Here is a 22752-nt window from a genome sequence, read left to right on the forward strand (position 1 = left end):
TATATATATATTTATTTATTTATTTATCTTTTTCAGGAGATATTTATATACATTTTCAAGAGGTATTATTGAGTAGGTACTTTCTCACTGCACAAACTCCATCACAGGAACTGGTTAGAGAGAAACAGCTAATCCATGTGCCACTAACCTGAGACACATCTGTGTCAAACAAAATTAAAATTATGAAAATATGAAAGTGCTTGGGGCATGAAAGCACTTATTTAACAGTAAAAATAAAAATAGCTTTAAGAGTACAGAGCTAATACCTGACCAAATTTCCTTCTGCAGTTATGTGTTTTATGTAAAGATTTGAAGAAACACAAATATGTAAAGCAGGCAAACTTGCGCACGCACACCCCTCCACGTATTTGATTTTCAGTCTTTAAATCTATCATCTTCACCTGCACTACTTATGCAACTCTTTTCAGTTTTTTCTGAGTTTCTAAGCTTTTGCCATCTGTCAGCAGTATTTCTTAGCTGTAAGATGTTAAACAAGAAGAAACAGAACTTAAGGTAAATATTAGGCAGTTTCACAGTTTTTAACTGTTAAACGTGTATTTTTAATACTCTGAGATCATTCATTCCAAGTGCTATTTTCATCCAGCAGAGAAGCAGAAATAGACTACTTTTAATCACAATTCAGCTTGAATTTTAAATATTAAATGTTCATAATTAAAGCTTCTAAACAATTTGCAGAGCGAGTAATAATTACAGGAATTAATTTGTAAATTTCTTTAATTAAAAATAATTTTGGCAAATTATAACTTGCTCCTGAGAAGTTTAAGAATAGAATTTGAAGCAAGGTTTTGTATAAGTTTGTTCAATGCCTCAGATCCTGCAGCTTCTTTGGGGTATACATGACAGCTAAATTTTAATTGTAGTAAGGTAATTTTTAGTTCAACACATGTCAATTCTGTACTGTCATATATATTTAAATTTAGGGGGAGATGGGCAGGAATACTAAGACATGTCTTATCATCATCTCTTTGTGATGTGTTTGAAGCAGAGCAGTTTAATAGCAGCTTTGGAAAAGGGGTTTTTATTTTGCATGTTTGCTAGGCAGAAATATATACTGAAGGAAATGTTCAAACCATGGCATTCATGTGGTACATCTTGGACTAGCCAAGGCACATGGCATTCCTGTTAGGAAGGAAATATAACCCTTAATTTGACATTATTTCTTTCTATTTTGCAAGAAAAGCCCTTTAAGTCTGGAACATAATGAATTTGAAAAATTAGCCCAAACCCATTCAAACTCTCTGCAGTGTAATTCTGATATGTATTTGTACAGGAAAGCAGGAAATGTTCTTGAGCTTGTTATCAAGTGAGACAAGGTTAATTAGTGACTAGAATAGCTTTAGCATTTATTTTACTCCATTATATTTTACCACCTGTCCTTCTCCCAGTATAAAATTTCCCAGTTTTAATATGAGAAAGGAGTCACTGCTGCTTTTCACATTTGAAGTAACTAATGAATGCATATTTAATATGCAGGGTGGTTGTTCTCCTGTGGGTTTTGGTGTCTGTTTTTGTTTTTTTGGTTGGTTGTTTTTTATTAAGTGTATAGATTATTTAGACCTATATTTTTAGAAAGGAACATTGATTGATTTTTCAAAGGTTCAGTACCCAAAATTACAGCTGGATTTTCAAGGGTTCTGTGTTTGTGCTCAGCAACCTTCAGTATAGCAAGGATTTTCAAAGGTCTCAAAATATAGTGTGTCAATACTTTGAAAATAAACTTGTTTCTTTGATGAGAAATATACAGTGCAGCTTGAACAAGTATTTGCTTGAAGGTAGGGTGTATAGAAACACTGCTGTCCCTACAAAGAAAAAACCAGAATTGCTAATTAATATCCAGCTGAGAGCTAAATTTGAACATATTTATAACTCTTCAGGTATATACAAGACTATCTGAGTTTCATGTTCTTCATTATTGCTTTGTAGTATAGAATAATGTGATGTAATTAATTTTTTTTTTTTTTAACCTAACTGTATACGTAGGGAACTGAATTCCACTTGCCACTGGGGTTTCCATACAAATTCAGATTCTCTCTTTGGCTCCTGTCACTTTTGTATTCAGGAAATACTCTATTTATAGATTGCAAATGGCCACTTATCATTAATCTTAAAGACTAAATTCTTTAGAATTCAAGCTAAATTCAAGATTTCAGCTAAAAGCGGGGATGAAAAATACTTAAAGTGAGTTAGTATTTCAATATTCCTTTCTATGTTTTCTACTTGGTATTTATATTTAATCCTCTGTTACTTCATGTTCTTAAAAATTATAAATTATTTCTTTTTCAAAATTAAAATACAGTACAGCTAGGATTCCTTGATGGTGACTATTTGAAAACATTGGGATAAATGGACTAAAATGCTATCTTACCACAAAAAATACTATAAAGAGAGAGACAAGCTTGTGAAAAATAGTGTGTGTTTTCCTTTTGTTTTTCTTCACTCTCTTTCTGCTCTGAAGAAAAGGGATTTCATATTGCTTTTGTAAGAAAGTTGGTTTCTTTTGGTGCAGACACTGAACCCTGTGGATTGGTCTACACTGTAAACCATTAGAGCAGACTCTCCTGTCCAAACTGAACAGAAAACCCCCTGTTAGAGAGGGTAGGAGGCTCAGCAGCAGAACAGAGAGAATTTTTGGTAGCCCAGTGAACACTGTTGTGTTTTCAATTATCATGTCAACACAAAGAAACAACCTTAGCTGTCTAATGAACTGCATTACATCTTTATTAATGTTCTGTTATCCTAAGGAAGATCCACTCATCTAAACTTTTGCAGTTACCTGCTGTCAATTAACAAAATCCAAAATCCTTTAAGAAGAAGTTTAGGGTGAAAGTTTAGTTTAGAAGTTTAGTTTCATATTTTGATGACTCATTGGATTAGATAATCATGGACATCCTATCTATCGGAGCAGAGCCAGGCTGATGTTGCACAAAGTCTTTGTTCCTTGAAGGTTCTTGGCTGATGAATACTTCTAAACAAGGGAACACCCTTGCTCAATTGGTCAATTAAGAGACTTATAACAATTAAGAGATTACTCCCTACCATCTTCTTTAATTTGGTGAAAAATCAGTGAGATTTTGAGACTTCAGCTTTCATTTTACTTTGATTTGGTTTAAAGGAAGAAGGAAGACACTGAATCTCATATGAAGAATGTATAGGGCAAGTAAATGTAAATGTCATCACTGTTTTCTTGAAGGCTTTTTTCTTTGTCACGGTGGTCTGATAGGAGATTACAGAGCTTTCTGAATTTATTTTGCATAGGAAAAGAAAACATAATCCCTCACATATAATATTTGAGTAAATCCAGTTTTCTATACATTTCTATTTCTAAATTTGGGGTCCCAAATACAAAATTTATTTTGAAATTAAAATCACTCTCTGTATTGTAATTTGAATTTTCAGTTTTTCAAAATGTAAAGCAAGTAACTGTGTATTATTCAGGGTCTACATCTATGAGTACACTTTCCCAGACTAGCTAGTGTTAAATGTCTTATTTAATGTCTGCAGTATATCTTATTTAATAATAATAATAATTTAGGTTGAATGGGGTCCCAAGGTCATGTAATTGTCCAACTTCCAGCATTACATGAATCCAGCTACTTGTTTTGACTCAGAAGAATTCTTAGATTAATGCTTGACTTTATGGTTAGCTGCAGCAATTGAATAGTTGTCCTCCATGCATGCTGGAACAGATTTTCTAACCAAAATCCAGAAAAGGAGTGCTTTATCTCAATTTAGAACTTGTCCTATTCTACAATCTGTTAAAAAACAAAACCAAATCTAAACCAAGATGTATATGTAGAAGCCTTATTTAGATATTTTCAAATAAAAAGGATTTACTTGAGACTCCTGAGGTCATTAACTAACTCACATTGGATTTTGCAGCTAAGCTTCTCTGTTTTTTTCCAGTCTGATTTCTTTCTTCTGGTACATTCTTAGTAAATATTACATGTACTATTCAACATTCAGGTAAGTGGCTTTCCTTGTAAAGAAAATAAATAAATAAAAATCAAACTGCAGTATTCAATCTTTCATAGGATGTCCTTTGCAAGCTAGGAGCAATAACAGCTCTGTCTCCACCTTCCTCACAGCCTGATCCACTAAGGACCTTTACCACAACAGACCTCAAAATTCAATCCAAAGTAGAAAATTGCAGTTAAACGCCATTATGAAAAGTTATTTAGAGAATTATTATTATATAAGAGTTGTGAAGAGAATTATTATTCCACACATTGAATTACTACAGAATGGTCAGAATATGCAACAGTTATGTCACTCATTTCCTGTTTTTTGACAGTCGTGAAATGTAACCAATAGAGAGATACTGAACTGAGCCTGCAGAGTTGAGGCAGAAGATACTGAGGCAGCACTGATGCTTTGCTTATGCCTGGCATTTAAGCAGCTCTGTTACTCCTCATCAATGAAAGGAGAGATCAGCTGCAGCCCTGGCACTGTCAGCTCATCTCATTGCTACGGATGACAACTGCGAATTACTAATACTTTTTTTTTTCCATTTCATCTCCTACACAGTTCTGCCTTCCAACTAGTCTTTTCAGTCAATCAAAAGAGAAACCCAAAGATCTTTTTGCAGCTTGGGGTCCCCTATGAGGTCTCACATGAGTTCTCACAAGGACAAGAAATACCCTGAGAGCATTCTCATTCATGTTTTGGATGCTGCAGGGTATGTAACAGCAACTAGGAGCCCTCTGAAGCAGTTCATGCAGTCACAGCTTCACACAATGATATTACCTATTCCTATAATTGTTTTCACCTCCTCCCCAGACTTCAGTACCTGGTCAGGAATATCTATGGCAGGTGATTAGATTATAAAGTTAAAAACACTCCCAGTTATAGGAAAATGCTCAAAAGAACCGTAGGTAAGGAATATTTACCTCATACTGAAAGACTTCAGTAGTTTCTGCTTTGTGCAGAGAAGGTTAAGGGAGGATTTGATTGTGCATTGAAGATATCCACCATGGAATAAGATCTTGACCAGTGGAAGCTACATAAGCTAACAGACTAAAACCACAGACACATAGTTGAAAAACTGAAGTTTGAAAACAATCAAATTTGGGATAATATTCAGCTGTATAAAATAAGGGTTATATTCCACTGAGGCAACTTACTAAGGGAGCAATTAATCCGTTGGTTTACAATTAAAATCACATATGCATTGAAAAGACACACTTTAGTTTACCTGCAAGTTACTGAACTTTGTGTCATGACTACATGGAGAGAAGAATCATTAATTCTCAGAAAGATCTTTTGAAAAAGTCTGTGGCCTGCTTTATGGTCGCTCCTGAATTTAAAATCATTGTGATGCCAAGCAGCCAAGGGCAACTAAATATATATTAAAAACCTTAAAAAATTGATAAATCATCTTCATTTTGCCTGGACAATGCTTTCATTTGTCATAGAATCATGGAAGGGTTTGGGTCAGATGAGTCCAACTCAGAATATTCCATGCATCTGAGTTCTTATATATCAGCTAATTCCAACCTTTCTGCCACGGGCAGGGACACCTTTGCACCTTGCACTAAACCAGGTTTCTCAGAGCCCCAGCCAGTCTGGCCTTGAACACCTCTATGTGTCATATGGCAGTGCCAGAATAATTTTTGTTCAAAAGAATTTAGACCCACAGGCTTAGAGAGGGAGATGAAACCTACCATGAGAATAAAATGCATCCACCAGCTCATTGCTTCTTTGTTATTTGGTAATATCTTTACACATGGCATTATTTAATTTGCTTTCCTGAAATATATAGATTATAATGAAATATTTCAATGCCAACCACAACTTTAAAATGAAGTTCCAATTCTTACATTTTGTATTTATTCTGTATTTCACAATTATAGGGTACTCATTTCATTATGTTGAATTATCTTTGTACTATATTGAAAACCATTAATTTTTTAAAATCAGTAGGAGTATAAACAAAAAGAAAAAAAAACGTGTCATGCCACTCAAATTTGATTGCTTTTTTGATAGACTTAGAAAATTAGTGGATGAAGGATATGAAGCAGATCTATTTGCATTTTAGTAAAGTATGATCATGCCTTTGAAAATCTCACAAAAAAAATCCACATTCACTTGGATGTGATTGCTATTACATGGAGGAAAATCTAAATGAAAGACAATGAATAAAGTGAACTTTAATGTGGGGTGAAGTGTAAATGGATACTCAAACCATATGCATTAAAATTCAATTTATTCAATGCATTCTGGCCTGATCTGGAAGATGGAGTAAACAGCATTCAAAAAAATTTGCAAATCATGGTGTGCTGGAAAGCCAGTTTTTATGAGCATGGGGTGGATCAAAAGGGAAGTCTGCCTCTTGCCCCAGTGTGTCTTCACTTTACTGTGACATCCTAAACATAACCCCGTAAATATATTTTGGCTGAACAAGTATTAGAAAATTGGTTTACTCAATTATTCTTTTTTAAAGGCCTAAGTGATTCCATGCTTTCTGTCTTGAAATAAGTAGGTCTGATATGTATTTCCCTTCCCTTTTGGAGAAACTGACAGTATGGACACGGTATTCCTGCTAATAAGGAGCTCTGGATGCTGCTGACGGACTGTTCTGTGGCCCTGCCTTTCCCAACATCATTGAGCAAGACTGAAGCTTTTCCAAAGAAAAACAGGTTTAGCTCAAAAAAAAAAAAAAAAAAAAAAAAGGGTAAATATGAGGAAGTTTTGCATGCCAATTTTATTACCAAAGAGGGTTTTAGAGGGTTTTTAAAAATATTAGTTAATTATTTGGACCATTAGACTGTTAAAATGTAAATTGGAACAACAGTAAATCATGATTGCCATGTATATGGTATCTTTTGTCCAAAAAAGATTTTGAGTAAAACTCTTTTTGCAGTGTTTGGCAGTTATGAAAGAGAGTTTATCCATGCATTAAAAAACCAACCAAACAAACAAACATATTTTACTCAACATTTGATTTGTATGATGTCACAAAAGAATGTTTAAAGCATTATATAACTGATTATTGGTTGGGCAAATTTTTAAATTTAGAAACCTAATAACAGATACAGAACTATTTATTTTATGTCTAAATCCTTTCAGAAAGACTTTGTCAGTTTTAGTCCATCATGATTTTGAGAGTATTACCTCAATTTCCTGGAAAAGTCTTATCGCAGAAAAAAAAAATAAGCCAACCAAAATCCCCAAAACAAATAAAACAAATAATCTAATCATAAGAAATTGTTCTCTTTTTTCTTTTCTCCAGTTTTTGGGGATTTATGCTTATAATCCTCAAGCTCTACATGTGACAATCCCTTAAGAAATACAGATACTGAACACAGATAATACACATATGGGTGTGCAGCTTGATAATGGGATCTTACCCCATCCCTTCAATATATCAGTGAAAAAATAAATCCAAATAAACCATATTTTTATTGTTTTCATCATCATATCATGGGAAACCCACTGAAGATTATAGAAATTCTCTCAAAGTAAGATACTTTTCTGATTAGAAATGTTTGATAAACATATCTGATATTTTGATATTCCTTCTGATAGGTTTAAGAAATGCATTCAGTTTCAGGTCCACTGCTCTGATTCCCACTGAGTGTCTTATTCCCTAGGTTATTCACAGAGAACTGCATTTCTCAGTATGATTACAGAACACGGGATGCACCCTCCTTTACTTTTTCTTTATCCAGAAATTCCTGAGGAAAGGCTGTGCTGGTGTTTCTACAGGGCTGAAGTGTGTGTGGAAATGAATCACTCAGTCTGAATAACTCAGCTTGAAATGCTATCTCTTTCCCAAACTCTAGTTTTGCCTCTTGCTTGCTATTGCCTACATGCTCCAAGGCATTCAGTTTTGTTTCTATGGTGCTTACCAGATGGTTTTCTCCAGCTAAGAATTTCCAGCCCAGACTCCCTAATGGCTGTCAGGTAGCAGGTTCACTCAGCTATCTCAAGTTAAGTGGAACCCATTAATTTTGCCATCTTGCAGTGACTTGCATTTTCCATCTAAAGATAGTTAAAAATTTACTTCCCATCTTTCTTTTTTTCCCTACTACCCCCTAATGTGTATTGCTATTTTTATTGCAACATGCAGTTGTTTTAGAAACATGCATTTCCTAAGTGATTTTCATTGTCACAGGAAAAGTCACAAAGTACTGAACTTTATGGCAAAATAAAAGGATGACCTACTGATGAGTACTCCTTTCATTTCCACCCTATTTCTAAATTGTAGGGCTAATGGACCAAAAAGATTTTCCACGTTTTTTCTGCCCACAAGCTTTGTCTGCATAGGAAAAGAGAAATACACGCAAACTTTGTGTGACCTACAGAATCTTTCTGACTGCAGTGACCTGGTGGGGCAGCACCTCCTACTGCTCTGCTAACAAGACCCACTGATTCTAAACACCTCCAAGTCTCCACAAATAATTTCTGTCTGTGAAATATAAGACAGAAGTTCACCAGCCATATTAGGTGCATCCCTGACAGAGCTTTCACTCAGTTAATGCCATGGCAAAATTAAAAAGCCAGGAGGGGCGGGGGAGAAGACCTGCCATACAGAGAGAGAAAATAATTGCAGCACTGTTCACTAAGGAATAATAGATCACCTTTTCACACTACTAATTTGCCTTGCTGCCTCTACTAACAGCCTCTGGATCCCACCTAATTGTACCCCTCCGTTCCTCTGCCAGAGCGCATTGTCACGTCTGCTGCCTTGGCTGCCTTTTGCTCTCTCCTCATTGTGTTCGCTGACAAATGATGAGACACTGAAGTATGAAGAAATGCAAACTGCATTATAGGAGCTCTTCAGATCACTTGAATTAGCCAATTGGCTGTGGAAACCTTTCATTCTAAGTGTTTTTTCATTTCTGAGAAAAAAAGGGCTTGTACAGAGCAGGTCAAACTTCATATTTATGACTAAGATTTTTTGCCTTCATTAGTTTTTACAAAAGGAAACAGTTTGGGTTTTTTTTTCTCATTCTGTTATTTCAAAATCTATTTTTCAGGTAAGAAAAAATTAATTCTAGGTATGCATTTTTTCAGGTACATAATTTTTGATACATAATTCCTTTCCCAGATTTTAATTTACCAAGCACTCAGTACTTTCATAGTTTGGACCCTCAAATAGAAACTTTGGGGAGCTGCAATTCTGTCTCTAGATAAAGTTCTCAGTTCTCAAGATCCAGTCAATTATATTATTGTGTACATTAACTTGTCCTCTGCAGCCTGGATATCTGGGAATAAGCAAAACCTAGGGGTAGCATTTACTCTGGTATTTTCAGCAGATCATTAATAGAGTTATTTCCCATTGTCTTTCTTACGCTATGAAAAAAAATAATATCCAAAGAATAGAAAAGTTTAATACAGACACAACAGGAAAATTATTTTCCTTCCGCCTCTACCTTTTGGGAGCTTTGTGCATATCCTATGCATGATGCTTTTTAGTATTAATAACTAATCTATTCATCATGCTATCAGCATGTTCAACAAACAATTCTTTGTTTGCTTACTGTCTTCCAACACACTCTGTATTTCAGCATATTAGCAGATCCAAGCCATAAGAGATAACAAACATTCACATAGGATTTTCTTAGATCTATACTTTGTGCTAACTACTTATCAGGTATCTGAATCAAGGTTATCACACATTTTTATACAACTTGATCCACATAGTAGGAATAAAATAAATATTCTCTGTACAAATAATTCTGTGGTCTGAAACAAGAATCTGCATATAATTCAGGAAGCCTAGAATGTAGCTTATTTCCCATTGCTATGTACACAAATATTTATGTTGATTTTCTCTCCAAAAGTTTTCAGCTTGCTTGTGAATTGTCTATCATTTATTTGTCATCAATATAATATTTTAGGAATTGATTTCCAATTCCTTAGCTGAAGCTGGATGGTAATTTGGAGCCAAAGTGTAGCACAAAGGAAGTACTTTTATGCTGAAATGAGCATGGACAGAAACCAATATGATAAAAATAGAGTGGCAAAATTGTTTTATAATTTTTCATATGACCAGGAAACTGTCTAATTTGATGACATTCAACTACTCTATTAAAATCCTGAAAGTTAAGGCTCAGAGTGCTGTGTGTTCAAGCACTGCAGAGTGAAATGCTCTCTGTGCCCCAGACACACAGGGCTCCTGAGCCACCCCAGGGCACAGCTGAGTCCTGCAGCCACAACAGTGGGGCAAAGTGAAGCAGAAAGGGCAAATGGTGAGGAGGGACAAGGTGCTGCCCATCAGTGAGAACTGAGAGGGAGGTGTGACAAACAGCTCTCTGAGCTCTGTGATGAGAGAATGAGCAGGGCCAGGAGGTGCTGCAGATGTCCACGCAGCCTTTGAGAACCTGATGACAGAGCAGTTATTCCCTGTAACCAGTGGAGCCCATGGAGGACCAGCAAGCTCCTGGCAGAATAGGAGCCCCCACAGGAGCTGGTTTTCTGGCAGAAAGTGCAGCCTGTGGAGGAAGCATTCTGAAGGTGTCTCTGCCTGATGGACTTCACCCCTTGGAGAGGATCCATTTACCCCTTGGAGAGGATCCATGCTGAAGCAGCTCTTGAAGAGCTGCAGCCTGTGGCAAGGACTCACCTTGGAGCAGTTTGTGAAGGTCTGGTTCCAGTGGGAGGGAGCCCATGCTGGAGCACGGGGACTGTATGAGGAAAAAGGAGCTGTAGAGTCAAATTGTTATGAACTAACCACAGCTCCCCTTGTCCCATCTCCCTGCACCACTCAGGGAGAGGAGGAGGAGACAGAAGATTCCACAAAGGAATGAAGCTGAGCCAAGGAAGAAGGAAATGAGAACGGTAAGGTGATGTGGTTTTGAGCTTCTTTCTGCTACTTCACTTGTAATCCCATAAGTGATACATTAAATTAATTTCCTCCCAATGAAGTCTTTTTTGCTTATGGTGATAACTCATAAGCAATCTCCCTGTTTACATCTTCACCTATGAGCTTTTCCACGTTTTCTCCTCCTGTGCTGTTGAGGAATGGGAGTAAGAGAGTGGCTGGGTGGGCATCTGTCAGCCAGACAAGATCAGCTCACCACACTTTCAAAGAAAGTTAAAATTTCCTGTCACTCAGAATCTGCTCTCTCCTTCTGAGGCCATAAATGTTGTTGTCATGAAATTAATATAAAGCACGCCTTCACTTTCCAAAACTGTGACAATATTATTGAAGTTGGATTTGAATCTTTATGCATACTCCAGCTAAATGTTTATATGCATGACAACATTGGATTTTGAGGAGTGTTTACTTGGATATCAGGAAATTCATGCCTGATTTATGTAGAAGTTTTTTTTGAAGTTTACGAATAAGATTACAATATTTTACCAAATTTTTCAAACAATGCAGCCAGAAGAGTAACTAAAATTAATTTTGTTTAAAGTTGAATTTTAAATCTGTTTCTTCCTTAAGGAAAACTGTTCATGAACTAGCATGCTCATTTTAATTCAGTAGTCTTTTAATATATTTTTTGTGGTTAGGAAAAACTTTCTAATATACAAGTTCTTAAGTTTTCAGATATATTATTAAGTTGGTGAGGTAGAAATAAATTTTTAAAAAGTTATATTTTTTATAAAATATATGAGTAAAAAATTTTAAAGTAACTGCAGGTTATGCTCAAATTAGTAGTGCTATAAACGTCAAGGTTTTTCACATTATTATTATTAAAAGGACCGACAACGACTCAATATTTTTGTATTTCATTTATTACACACTACAACACTTTGTGATTAAAGTTAAAATTAAGAAAATGTTTTTGATTGATTTACAGTAAATTTAATATTTGATTAACATTTCAAAAGAGGGAAAAAAATGAACATGCTATAAAACATGCTAATGATGATCATGATAATTCAGAATGTTCTTAGAAAAGATAATGCCTTAATGAAGACATCAAGATTTCATGTAGATATTCCTACCTGCAGGTTTTATAACAGGTAGAAGAATCTTTGAAAGAATCAACAAGTTTTAAAAAACGGTATTGGATTTAAACCCTTCCTGCCATTAAAAGAAAAAAAAAAGAAAAAAAAGAGAAAAGATAATATCTTCTTGCCATGTTTTAATCATTATGCTCACCTCTTCCTATATATATTCTTCCATTTTTCCTGTCCACTACATTTTACATTTACTAATATTAAGTCTCTCCTATTGGCTGAAAGTGTCACAGACCAAACCACACTTTTTCATTTCACTTTGGCCTCTGTTATTTTATCTTCAACTGTTTTCTAAGTTGTGGTCAAAGCTGAATAATCACTCTAAAGTTACCAGCAGCAGATGTGGAGCTGCTATTCCAAGCACAGGAAAAAAGAAACTGTACAGGGATTTTAGATTAATTGCTCATGAAATCACCTAAAAACTTCTAAAAGTCATTATGAAGTATGACTCCTAAAAAACCTCACTATGTACAGAACAATGATTTCCTTAAGAAAACAACTACACTCTGTGCCTCCAATGATCTGCTAATGAAAGCTTGAGAACTACATCCTAAAGGAAATGGACAGGATGTAGATAAACCTTTCTTTTCTAGATCATTGATAGGAATATGGGAATATAAAATGGTGAGTAATGGTTCATTATGAGATGAATATCAGACATAATAAAGTAATTCTAATTCAGATTGTTCATCTGGGCCCAATCACAATTTGGCCAGAAGATCTGTTCTGTGATAGGAAAGAAAAAAAAAGGACATAAGGGAGTTAGGCACTTAACATCAGGATTTTAAGAGCATTTAGCTTCTGTCTGTCATGAGAGTTAGTATGACTGAGCCATCTAACAGCCCAGGAAAAAACCCAACTTCCACTTTATTTCACAGAGACATCATTCCTTTCTCCAAAAGCTGAAATCTACTCTCATTTTTTCTCTTAGATTGCCTGCTGCATCCCAAAGTCTCCTAGCTATCAGCTATTCTTTATCAGCACCCACTGTTCCTGCTCTGAAACTTCAAATGTAACAACCCCCCACTAATATCATCCTTGAGCACCTACTATTTTATTAAATGTGCAGTTCTGTGTATCCTAGAGGCCCTACTACATTTCTACATGTAAAGCCTTTTTGTTTTTTTTTAAACTTAGCATGTCCTCTTTTCTTAACATTCCTGCATGAACCTTCCTGCTTGCAGTTTGATTTTCTTATGTTCAATTAATTTTAACTCGTTTAACCTTGAAAGGGCAGCTGCTCCCCACTAGGCCATGTAGTCCTCAGCTTCTGGTACAGCTGTATTAATCAGAGAGTGAATTAAAACTCAGGAGAAGGGTGGAGCCCTTTCACAGGCAGCCTTCTCCAGAAGAGTCTCTCACTCCATCTCGCTGGGATTGGTTAATGGGCAAGTGCCATAGAGCAAAGGCTGGAGGTTGGGTTTTATCTCCTTTTATTTGGTGCTTTTGCTGGGATTAAAGCACATGGAGTTCTGCTACCAGAGGCTTGCAGCACTGCTTCATCTTGATGTAAGTGTTTATGTCCTTTCTAACTGCATAGAATCTCTGGCTTGCTGGCAGAATAAGATGCTCCTCTTGCTTTCAAAACAGTTTTTAAAGGATTGTTGCTGTGGGTTCTTTTTATGTGCACGTTTCTTATGTGAAACACTTCAACCAGGAGATGAGATAACTAGCTTAAAGCTTGGAGTGTGAATTTGAGTTTATGGCTCTCATTGTGTAGGTGCCTATGTTAAGCATAAAACCATACACTCACTTGAGGGAAAAGAGGACAATTATTCCTTTCAGGTGTTTTATTTTATCCTCTTCCAATTCCTTAAGAAGCTCTATGAGGTCTGGATCTGCAGGTGGGTGAGCGTGGAATGGATGTCCTTTGAAGAGAGAAAAGTAATGAGTTTTAACCTTTCATTTTGGGAGTATTTGTGCTTTTGACTTCTGACTGAGGACTGGCCTTTTGGGGTGGTCACACCAGTTTTTGAGGTGAGGCAGTGCCTTCATTCCTAGTAAGTGTTTAATATTTACCACTTCCCTGTCCTAGCTGAATTGCACTTTCTGTCCTTGCAGTTTTTGTCCATCTCTATGTGCATCTGTACCTTTTATGCATGATATAAAGTGACAATTGATACCAAATGATATTGACAGGCTTTTATTGAACTTAATTACTCTTCAGAGACTGGCATGAATCAATCCTCATGAAATTCACCTGTCACTTTGTGATGTGCCAGCTTTAACATGGAGGAGATGAAGGGAAAACTCTCTGAGAAAGGAACCCATTTTAATAGCAAGTTATTTCTTCTTTAATTATTCGTGGGCTCTTTTCAAGCAGAAATTGTCATAAACATTTATGAGTTAACATAGTGAAAATAAAGATGAGAAAATTCAGCAGTGACATTCAGTTTGGTTGTATTCTGCAGTGTAGGAAATACCATGAACTTCCATTAAAATTAGTAAAAGCCCTGAAAATGCACTCACCACTATGGCAGACAAATTTTTTTTACCACTATAAAGTTCAGTACTTACTGTTTTGTGTGGCTTTTCTTGTTGTTTTGTGTGTTTTGTTGTAGTTGTTTTTGTTTGCTTTGGTTACACAAAGCTATGGAATCATACTTTTATAACAAAAATATCATGGTTGAATCTTAAAATGACAAGTTATAAGCTTCACTGAAAGAAAAGTTAACATGTTCTAAGTTGATGACAAACTAACCATTTTTAAGAGGTGTCTGGTTTGTAGTGTTTCTTATGAACTCAACTAAAAATTTTCCAGTAATTGGGGAAAACAGTATGGATATAAGCCATTGGTAACGTCAGGCCTTTTAGTTAGAATCTATTCACATTGCTTAGTGTAAACCAGTGTTTCAGAAGCTGAGGATGTTAATTGAAGGCAGACTCTTATTTTTCTTCTTAGTTTAATGTGGTGTTCTCTTGTGGTGTTGTGGGTCTCAGGATGAGGTGAGAGATGAGAATTTGACTCCAAGTTCTCAGAAGGCTGATTTATTATTTCATGATATTATATTAAAAGTGCTATACTAAAGCTATACTAAGAAGAGAAAGGAGACATCAGAAGGCTAGACAAGAATGATAATAAACACCCATGACTGACCAGAGAATCCAACACAGATGGACTGTGACTGGTCTTTAAATTAAAACAATTCACATGGAACCAATCAAAGATGCACCTGTTGGTAAGCAACCTCCAGACCACATTCCAGCAGTCAGATAATTCTTGTTTACATTTCTTTTCTGAGGCTTCTCAGGAGAAAAATACTGGCGAAGGGATTTCTCAGAAAATATCATGGTGACAGTGTTCTCTCTATCTGGAGTGATGATATTTGTCAAAACTTTCTTTCCTCATCCTTATCACCATATCTTTCTGTGATGGAGGAGTTAAATCATTGGTTCTCAAAGTGAAGGGGAGGTAGGAGTAAGACTGGAATCAAAAGTAATTTGTTTAAGCCAATCTGCTTTATTTTTCTGACACTAAAATGATGGAAGTTTTACACAGGCTGAGCACTTAGGGAGTGTGGCCACTCCAATTTCAATTACCCTGCAGGGCTTTCAGCCTATGTTTTGTATGGTTTGTATGAAGTAGGTGGAGGGTAGTTCAAAACTGCATCTAAGAATTCAAAGAATAGTCAAGAAAAAAGAAGCATAATAATATAATTTGGGGAACCATTACTGCTTGGCCTAGCCAAGTGAAGGTGTGAGCTGACATGTAGTCATATTTTTGTCTGCTCCCTTCCATTCTTACTGAAAGGCTGTTCCAATTCTCATTCCAGTCTTCTAAGTACAGTTAAACTTCTGACTTTTTCACAGGCAATGTGCTCCCAGTTTTTTTCTTTTGTCTGTCCTATTCTTTTGTCCTCTGCAGGTTGGTCGTGCTGGCTGGTTTTTTTTGTGTAATTAGTCCTCCTACAACTTCCATGCTAAAGAGAAGTATCCTCTCTTGTTTCCTGTTGCTAGGCTACATGACTCGTGTTCATTTAAGACACATTTCGTTGGCATAAAATTGTACCATGTAGAAATGCCCAGGTTTGATTGCTGTGAGATATTTTGGAGTATTGGAAGCACTGTTTGCCACAACACTGTAATGTTCTATCCAAGCTGAATTATCCCACCGAGTAACAATTTCTTTTAGCTAATGTAACTACCTTTATGAGTCACAAAAGTTCATATCTTAAGATATCCTTGTTGGTCTGTATCTGTAGATACTCTGCACATCTTTGAGTAGACCTTCTTGTAACTTGTTCTAATTTTGGTACCTTTTGTCTTGGACTTAATTAACAACTTTCAATATACTGGGAGCTGCTTCTTAGCCTGTTTTCCTGCTAGAGATTAAAGCTCCAGACAGACATTCCTTTAACCAGAGGTTAAAGCACTCAAAGCTTTCATGTGTTTGGCTTCCTTGAGGTGAGGCTCCTTTTCAGTGTTAGCCCTTTTTTATGAAAATACTAGTACAATTTCCTTCAAGATTTTTTTTCAGGAATTTGGAGTATATGTGGATGGATTAATCCCCTTTGAGTCTTTTCAATAATGCATCCAATAGAATTCAAAATCATGGCCAGGATTTTAAAAAATTGTTTGTGTTTCCCAGCCTGATTAGCTACTATCTATTACTGCTTTTTCAAGCAATGCATTAAGGAGCACAAGTATTTGGAATTGTGTAATTTGGCCATTCTCTTCACAGCTGGAAAACATGAAAAGTGTCTCTTCAGTAATATTTTAGGTTATTACTTTTTAAAATGTATTAATACTGATTTATGTACTTAATTATAAAGTGAGGAGATGAAGTTTGTACTTGAACAATGGGATTTGTGATCTTCTGATTGCTTAAGGAAGGTTTATATTGCTTCTTCAAATTTGCTCCTGAGAAAACTGTTTTGAAATAATTCTAGATTTTCTGTGCAGAATACCTAGGAGAAGATAATAAAAGTAGTAAGGAATGTTATGCAAGCCCTAATTAAGTTCTGTTTGTGATCCAGTGTGGCACAATGCTACCTTCCTATGTGATGCAATTACTTCTCTCTATATGATTACAAACAAACTCAATATTAACAAAATCCCATCCAGCTGAGTACATGGAATATGTATTACTAATATAAAGTTGATTTGAATTAAATTGCTGTATAAATGAGGATTAGTGACCTGAAATGGGCCTTATGTGCTTTCACAAAAAGCACGTTCAAGTGCTGTAAACAAAGCAATTCCACATCTACAGTTGGACAATGCTGTCCATAAATTCAAGCTTTTAAATCTTGTACCACCACAGAGCTCTCAAAGGATTTTTCCACTAATAGTGCTGACTTGCCCGCAAACTTCTGGCATCTCAGCATGGCAGGACCTGAGTCAATTGCTAGTTTCTCATCTGGATAACGGCAAAAACCTGTCGTGCATTCAAGCAGGGAGCTTCCTGCGGTCTGAGAAGGCCAGATAGCAAAGAATCTCTAGCAGAAATCCTGTAAAATAAACTTGGAAGAAATTTTCAAGAGGTCATTTTTCACTTTCAGCCCCAAGGTAGAATAGGGTCTTCCTGTGTTATTCCTGATGCATATTTATCTAGTTTGTTCTAAATATAATAATGGAAATTCGGCTGCCTCCCTAGGCACTCTCTTCCAGTACTTAGCCATCTGTAGTGCTATGCACTTCACCTGAAAGTCTCTTGCTCTTATTAAACCCACTGCTGCTTTCCTTATCTTCATCAGATGTGAAGAAATGTTTATTCTCCACTAATTAATAATTTAAAGTGTAGAAGATAAAAAAGTTGTTACATACATCTTCCTTTAGACTTTGTTAGACCAAATGATATAATTTGTTTTCAACCTTGCTCATGCTTGTTAGTCCTCTTAAAATCCTTTCCCCCTCCGATCCCAGCTGTTTTGCATTTTCCTTGAATCACAGTGCCCAAAACCAGAATGGTGATTGCTTTGGAGCTTTACCAGCAAGTAATGCCACTAAAAAAATTTCTTCATGTATCTTACAGCCTATAACTACATTATATTTTGCAGCAGAACAATTGAAAAGAGGAGAGAGACTTGATTACCTTGGACTACCAAGTAGTAAAGTTTCCTATCTGTTTTCTGGGCCAGCATTCAGACAATATTAAAGGGAAGATTTTACTTCCAGTTGACTTGAGACAATGCTTTCTGAAAAACTGGTTTTTCCAGATTGTTGCTAAATTTAGACTAATTTTTCAGACACTTGTGATGGACAGAATGGATCTGTTTAATTTATGATGCTGCTGGTACGCTGCTTGATTAATCTTGAGCAAAAGTACTTTATAAGACATCCCAGACCACCTTAGAATTTTTTTTCCTTAAGGGGTTTTCAGGTTAGTCTAAATTGCTATATCTCTGAAAGGCATGGAGGATGTTTGGAAAATGGCTTCCCCTATAACTACATAGCTAGCACAGATGCCCTATAAAAATTCCCAAAGCAGTGTCATGTGGGACACCACATGATAAACTATACTGTGGATTATCATCATGAAATAGCTAAATAATTTCACAGAACCTCCAGTATTCCAGGTTGAAAAACTGGGGCACTTCACAAATCGACATCTTGACTGAGCCCTTCATGTGCCTTCTTTCTTGTTGCATTTGTCTTTTGAGTCGGTCATTAACAAGATATAGGGAGAAAAAAAACCTAATAGGATGGAGAGAACAAAAACTCCACAGTAATTCACTTGCACAAGATGCAAAATGCTTTGTGCTGGAAACAAATATTCTGCTTCTGTAAACAGTATCTCAAAGTAAAAGCCTACATTACTCTCCTTTTCCCTTTAGCCCTCCTCACCCCTTCTAGTGGGATGACAGAAATAATGACTTGATGCTTGGCTTTGGTGAATCATGGCCTTGGTAGCAGAAGTGCTATAATTATCTCATTGCTACTATCACAGCATCGTAAATATTAAATGCAAAAAACAATGTTTCAATAGCTTTGAGGTTTTGACACTTATTGAGAAAAGCCAGGGAGTTCACAGCTAATATTTCCTCTCTTTCAGTTAATCTCTTGAGTATTTTTAGTACAGTCCTTCTGCACAAGCCACAGATGGTCATTATTAGTAGAACAAGCTCCTGGAAGTCCCATCTCTGTGCTGCTGATCTCACTCTATTGTCAACCATGAGCCAGGATTCAGTTAGCAGAAAGGATCCTCTGATTAGCTTTCCCTGCATGCCACCTATGTAATCAGGCTTCCAAGAACTGCAATAAGCCTCTCCATCTGCCCAGGTAATGAGATAAGGCGCACACACCCCCCAGCTTCAGCAGCACTGGGAGGAGACATGGCATTTTGGTTGAGCCCCTATTTGATTCTTGGAAAGGTGGATCTCCATGGCTGTATTAATACAAGGAAATTAGAAAATGAAATGAGAAGTTGAGAAAAGAAGAAATTTTCCGGCTTATCTGAATTTATTCTATCGATATTTGGAAAGAAAGGTGACATTTGTAATTATTTTAGAAGACCACAATTTGATGCTTGGCTTTTGTTCCGTAATTATTTTAGAAGAACTTTGTGGTACCACAATTTGATGCTTGGCTTTTGTTCTGTGTCTTAAGAAACCTTGTTCCTGACCTACTCTGAAAAAAACTCTACCTAATCCATGCCACTTTAATAATTTTTTCCTCCCAATTAAGTGGCTTCAAAACTTGTTCCCTCTAAACATGATTATTTCCATTCAGAAATATTCATTGTGATGACTAAAGTCAGGCATGGAGACATCTGTGGTGGTATAGTAGGAACAACTTTTGGCACCTAGGGTTTTTAGGGCATGCATCTCTGCTTCTTCTGTTTTTATGCTGAAGAATGGGGGCTCCTCCCTGGTATGTTTTTTATGGAGAAGAGCTTGGAATAGGATGTGCCTTTGAGTCTAAACTAAATTTTAAAAAACCTGCTAAATAATACCCTAAGGCAAGGAAAATGAACTGAGAAAGAGCTACTCCTTTTTTTACTGAGTACTTATATTTGATTTGAAGGTTAATTCTGAAGGATTATGTTGTCTTTGTGTGTTTATTCAGAATAAGATTAGGACAAATGTTTAGTTTATTATTAAAATGTTCTACACAGAATTTTCCAAAGGGCACTTCATAGTTGACCTCCTAAATATTTGTAAACCAAGTGCTGTTTCTGACTGAGGCAAAATTGCTAAAATTAACTACAGCATAAGGTCCTAAATGTGTTTATTGGTCTATCAAAATGTTTTCATCTGTGGTGTTCTGACATTTGCAGTTAGTCTTAGTCCTACACTGCATTTTCTATTCAAGACTAACCAGATGACTCATATTTTGCAGTTCACCATAGTGGAAGTAAGCTTAGGTTTTTTTATGGATGTTTCTCCTTACATTTATATTGTGCATATTTATTTACTTTTTGCTCTTACTCTGGTCTTTAAAATCCAGCCAGAACACAGCCACACATGCCCCTTTTACAACAAGCAACAGAATGGGAGTTTGATTGAAGAATCTAGCTGATAAAATGACAGTGATGTATCACTTTGCCTACCTATATCTGCAGGACATCTTTTAAAACATTAGGTTAATTAAAAAGGAGATGTTTATAAAAAGCATGCACAAAAATACATCTCCCCCAGAAACATTTAGTAGTGACTTTTATATAATCCAAAACATTCACAGGTGTCAGAAGAAAAACATCTTTATTCCTGTTTTCAGGGCCTGTTCTGTAATCTGTATGTGAGATTTTTTCCCCCCTATATGTTCTTAGTTGCAGCTTAATAGACTTGCTTTTACTCTGTGGATTAAGAAAAGGACAAATGTCAGAGCATGGGCAGAGGGAGTGGAGGGAAACACCAAACCAAACACATCAAACACTTATTTAGCACTTAATGACAGAGCTGTGGTTTCAGAGGGGCTCAGGCTATTAAGCAGCTGGCAGGTAAGAACATCAAAGTTCTAACAATATTTCAAGTGTATGAAACTTCTGTTTAGAGCTAAGTTAAGGATGGTTGCTCATGAAAAAGCTAGGAATAAATCTTTTAGGCTTATTGTAGAATCATGAGGTAGTATTCTTTGAAAATCAATATTCATAACATGCTGATTAATCTTAGTTCTTTCAGAATAATTCTGCCGAATAACAGAGGAATAAACAATTAAATATACAGCAGAGGACAAATGTGGAAGCCACTTCAGATTGCTGGGTTTGGGAATGACTAATTTGAAGTGGGGCTTCCACAGATCTTGAAACATAAAGGAGGGCCATACTATTTCTGTTTGGTGTGAATCTGTATGGCTGTATTATTTATTGGAAAAAAAAAAAAGGAATTGACATTCAAAATTAATACATATTATTTAATGGAAAGAAAAATTTCCTAACCAAGTCTGCTAAAGAACATCAGAACTGGCCAGGACACTGGGAGTTGATGGAATCTGCCTTCCATGGCCTTTAATTTGGCAGTAGCAGGTAGTGGAGGACAACTCCTTGCCAGGCTGAGAACTGCATGAGTGAGGCTGAATCCTGGAGCACTAGCAGCTGCCAGAGTTGGATCTCCTTGGTGATAGTCATACAAGAACTTCAGAGAGTTGTAAATGTTGTGCTCAGAGACACAGTTCAGTGGTGGGCATGGCGCTGTTAGGTTAATGGTTGTTCTCAATGACCTTACAGGTCTTCTCCAACATGAATGATTCTTTGATTCCTGACCTGGATGTGTGAATGTGGCTGTGTTATTTCTCTGCAGTTAACAGGTAAAACAAGAGGGATCTCATAATTTGGAGAGTAGGCCTGCAAGACTCGTGCACCTCAATGGCCAAAGAGGTCCTGCCTAAATTTCCCTGCCCTACTGCTCCCTGCTCCCCCATTCTCCACCAGCTGCTTCTTCAAAGTACTTGCCCTGAATTGCTAATGTGGAAACTTCATTTGTTCTGGCCTTGGATACAAGAGTTTTCTGTAATGACTGAAGACTTGCCCAAAGCTCTGACATGGTGCTTGAAGGGGAAACAGCAGAAAAATTATGGGAGATGCCAGAGAAGGAATGCTTGTTCTTCTTTATTTTCCACAGGTTTAGTGTGAGAGAAATCTTCATCTAACCTGCATTTTCATTTTAGTTACTCTGAAAATGGAATCTTGTTTCATATTTGGTCTGTTTTTTTTTTCTTTGGCAAACCAATATGCTTAAGTCCATTTGTGTTTTCCTCCCACTTACTTCCTTTGCATATACACTGTAAAAATAGCATGCAAAAATCATCCTTCTGTTGCTTCACTAACCCATGAAGATGGTAATTCTGCTTTAGAAGATCCTCCATGGCCAGAACTGCTGCACTACTGACTTAAAAAGGCTTGTAAGAGCTTCTCTTGTACATGCAATTTATAAAAATCATGCCTAGTTCGATAGTCACTTTCTACTTACATTAGATATGACAGTACAAAGGTGCATGATAGATTCAATGGGATTTTGCAAGAAAAAGATCATTTGGATAAAGCACTCCCATCTCCTCTTATGATTACACAGTTGTAATTCCTAGTTGCTGCTATTTAAATTTATAAAAATTATCCTTTGCTTTGTAGCATAGGATATTCTAGTCTCGGATTCTTGACTGGAATAAAGATTCTCCCTCTAAAATCTAACCCTCTAGAATTTTATTTATGTGAGTGCTTAGTCAGTGAGTCCAAGAAGACCAGAACACATGAAAATTTTATTAAGCTAAAGTCTCTAGAACTGAATGAGAGAGTATTTTTTTCTTTTTGCAATACACTTATAGTTATTTTGTAGAGTTCTTAGCTTAATTTTAGTGCTCTAAAATAAGTATTAACAACCCATCTGATTAAAAATAATTCTTATTTATTCTTTCCTATTTTTATCTGCTCTGATGAAGCTC

The sequence above is a fragment of the Geospiza fortis genome, unplaced genomic scaffold (genome assembly GCF_000277835.1).
Source record: "Geospiza fortis unplaced genomic scaffold, GeoFor_1.0 scaffold72, whole genome shotgun sequence".
Lineage (NCBI taxonomy): Eukaryota > Metazoa > Chordata > Aves > Passeriformes > Thraupidae > Geospiza > Geospiza fortis.